Here is a 4093-nt window from a genome sequence, read left to right on the forward strand (position 1 = left end):
ATGAAATCTAAAGATAGAAAACCATTTTTATAAAATAATCATATAAATAAATTGAAATTAGAAAAACATAGACAGTAATATCTTTCTCATATAATTTTAATGCATAATCTTGAATTCTGTTATTACTGTAATTAAGACACCCATTTTTATTCATAGTAGCTGTCTTATAAGTTACTGATTTCTAAAAAAGAGCTAATATTAAATTAAATTAGCTGTTTTTTCCTCTGAGTTAAAATCTACTTCCAGAAGGCGAATATCACAGTTATACAAACTAATCAAAATTTTTCGGAATGGTAGCAATAACAACAATATACTTCAGATACAACTAACCATTCAAAAATATAAAAATGAAATTGCTCTTTTGGAACAAGAAGATATCCAAACTCAATCCTTAAAAGCGAGAATAAAAAAACCTATCAGCAGAGAAACAGTTTACCCGTGCCTTCTACAACCAGATAAAGGACGACAGGAAAAATAATAATATCCAATCTATAAAATTCAACAATATAATCTCATTCTCAAGGGAACACGTCACTGAAGCCTTTACATCTTATTATTCCAACCTCTACACAGCCGAACCGGTGGATGAAGCATTGTGGCCTCGCCTTCTAGAAACCTCTCCCACCTTGACTGTGTCTCAAAGAGATCTCCTGGAGATACCTCTGATGCTAGAGGAACTAACAAAAGCACTGAAATCCTTCAAACTTCATTCAGCAATCGGCAGTGATGGTCTTCCTGTTGAATTTTATCGAAAATTCTGGCCCTCTCTCGGCCCTTCCTTATTACTCACATTAGAATACTGTATTAAACATGGCGATCTTTCCAAATCTCAAAAAGAAGGCATATATCACCCTTGTACCAAAGAAAGAGGACCCAATGGAAGTCTCCAATTGGAGACCTATCACTCTACTTAACTTAGACTATAAAATCTTTGCAAAATGCCTTTCTACCCGCCTCTCACGTGTTTTATCTTCCATTATTCCGAATGGCCAAGCTTGCGCTGTCCCTGGTAGAGGTATGTCTCATAACACTCTTTTCCTCCGTGATGTTATTACCTACTTAAATTATAAGAAACTACCTGCAACAGTAATTACTCTAGACCAGAGTAAAGCGTTTGATCGTGTTTGCCATGATCTGCTGTTCCAGAAGCTGTCGGCGAATGGAATTGGTCCAAATTTCCTACTTCAAATAAAAACGCTATATCACAACCCAACCAGCAAGATCTCCATCAACGGTACTCTGTCAGACCCAATTAGGATCACCAGAGGAGTCAGACAGGGATGCCCATTATCTCCTACACTTTACGTTATATACATTGAAATTCTTGCCACCCTTATCAGACAAAATAGTGAAATCAAAGGAATAGAACTCCCCCACTGTGTAGGTTCTACCTTAAAATGCCTTTTGTATGCAGACGACATTACCATCTTTATCCGTAACGAGCACTCCAAAGAGGGCTTAGCTAACTCTATTAATCTCTTTGGTAGAACCTCAGGTGCTAGAATCAATCATCTAAAATCTGCACAGTTACCGATAGGATATTGGGAAGATATCCACTTACCGGTTCCTCCTATTAAAATCCTTGGACTCTGGTTTAATAATGAAAACTTTGTCTCAAACCAACAAGAAATCTTTGATAGACTAAATAACATCAGTCAGAAGTGGAATTCTATGCTCATTGATTACTGGAGTAGGGCACAAATTATTAAGCAGCTAATGTGGCCTATTATTTCTTACTACTTATCACCTTTTATTGTTCCCTCATCTTGTCTAAAGCAGTGCGAATCAATTATGTTTCGATTCCTCTGGAAAGGAAAAATTGACAAAATTAAAAGAATCAAGATGACCCGCCCTTTACGGGACGGGGGTCTCAACATCCCTTTACTACCAGAAGCCATCTCAGCTCTTCAATTCACCGAAATTAAGAAAACTTTGATCAATCCGTCCCATGTGGGTAATGGTCTCGTTAAATACTGGCTCGGCTCCAGATACTGCAAAGTTCTTGGCCTTAAGTATGTTGGTCCCCAAGCGATATTTCCTCCGAAGGAATACCATAATGTCATACAAACTCTTCAAAGCCTCTCCTCACACCTTCAGGATCCAAACTTTCCTAGCCTAAATAGAGAAAAAATATATACCATTTTAAGAAACTTGAAAGATCCGGATAACGTTACTGAACAACAACAAAGCACGAGGAAGAATAATACTCTCAACTTTTTATATACTACCAGAAAACAGTTAAATTTTAAAATTACTTACAAGATCCTTCCGGTGACCCATAGGATTGCAAAATGGAATGGGTGGACGAGAGACAAATGTCCCTTTTGTGAAGAAAGTGAAACCATCATTCATCTATTTTATGATTGCTTCACAAGCCAAGCGATTTGGCGCCTGGTAGGGAATAAATTTAACACCCAAATTTCTTCCGACTTGGTGCTATCATTGACAAACCTTCCTGTGACCTTCTCCAAAATACAACGCAAGCTTTTACTGTTTACCATCATTGAGTTCCGTTTCCACATCTGGAAGATTCGCAATGTGGTCTGTTTCCAGAACTGTAGAAGAGGTCTTCCAGACATTATTAGAAGCTTCCGGGCGAGCCTCAGGTTCTACCTCCGGATGAGACTGGAAGAGTTAGGTCCAGATAATTTTAGAAGACAGTGGTGTACTCCAAGTACCTTGTGCTATCTATGGAATAACCAGATAAAGATCACAATCTAACCCAAGTTGTATCCTTTTTTCAGTAAACTACCTGATTCCCACTACCTTTCACTAATTTAACTATCTCCTTAAGTCCTTTAACTAACGTAATCTTTTTGATTTGTTAACAATAATTTTATGTATTGTCTTATCTCAGAACCAATGAAGTATTTCACTGAGGTTCAGTCTTAACTTTAATGTATAACTAGTTTTAACGGTTTGTTGTTTAATTATTAGGTCTCATTTTTTTATAGTCACCTTCCTTGTAGAGCTATTTAGCTCTATTTCAGAAATGATGACTAGGTGACGCCGTAAAAGTGATCGGTACTAGTCTGAGCTGTTTTTTCCTACACACTACAAACATTAATTACTAAAATTACGCTTCTCGGCCTTTTGGCTAAGATCAAAGTGTAGTATCTGTGATTTTTAGCTTAGGTAGATTGTGTTTTTTCTGTGCTTATATCTATCACGGGTCCCATTGGGACCCAAGATATTAAGCTTTCTAGCTTTTCTTCTGTGTAGCATCTGTTCTTACAGATCTACACCCAATCCCCGGACTGGGTTAATAACAAACACTTATTTTGTTTTTCAGGTGTTGCAGGTGAGTGCATAGCACTGGTTACACCGGACTGCATCCCGAAGCTCCCCCTCTACACAGTCGTGTACGACGGTTATAGCCGGCAGGCTCCAACCGCCAAGAGGACCAGTGTTGGCAGTACTTTGGTAAGTTACATCTGGAGTAAGGGAGTCAGTCTGAGAACAAGTACGAACCTCTTCACGTTCCCCCCGTAACATTTCTCAGTTCCACTGCCTAAGATAAAGGGGAACTGCCCTACACAAGTAAAGTTCTTCTTGTTAGTATCCTTTTCTATTTCTGTAAAGATGCCCAATGAAAAATTGTTAAGATCTTTCACTGTGCGGTTCACACTAAAAAAGCAGTTAAAGCTGATGAAATAGCTGAAGCCATTGTTAATGTCGCTGGTGTAGATAATATTACCAACATTAACTGCTGGGATTATCAAAAGGGATTGTATGAAGTCACAACCAAAGATCATACAACAAAAGATAAGCTACTGGACAACGGTATAGTAGTGAAAGACGAAGTTTTTCTGCCTGCTGCCGTAAGTTCCTTGGGATTAAAATATGTCTACCTTCGGAAACTACCAGCGGAAATTGATGACGTGACGCTTAAAGCAAAATTTCAAGAATAAGGCAAAGTCGTTGGAGTGGTACAACCTGGTTTTGATAAGTACCCTAGCATTGTACAGGGCGACAAGATACATGTAAAAATGCATATGACAAAACCAGTACCTAATTTTGTAAACATTAAAGGGCACTATGTAATGGTGAACTATTCCGGTATGGCCAGAGAATGCACCAGATGTCGTCGTGT

General features: G+C 38.3%; 1 non-coding gene across 1 annotated transcript; it reads left to right on the forward strand.

Moving 5' to 3' along the window:
• The first annotated feature begins 3077 nt into the window (after window positions 1-3077).
• LOC150099938 (U2 spliceosomal RNA) lies at window positions 3078-3272 on the forward strand. Its single transcript, XR_016549325.1, has one exon. It is a non-coding gene; the product is annotated as a U2 spliceosomal RNA (small nuclear RNA).
• Window positions 3273-4093: the final 821 nt, after the last annotated feature.

The sequence above is a fragment of the Typopeltis vanoorti genome, chromosome 13, assembly GCF_054136105.1.
Source record: "Typopeltis vanoorti isolate ZY-2024b chromosome 13, IOZ_Tvanoo_1.0, whole genome shotgun sequence".
Taxonomy (NCBI): Eukaryota; Metazoa; Arthropoda; class Arachnida; order Uropygi; family Thelyphonidae; genus Typopeltis; species Typopeltis vanoorti.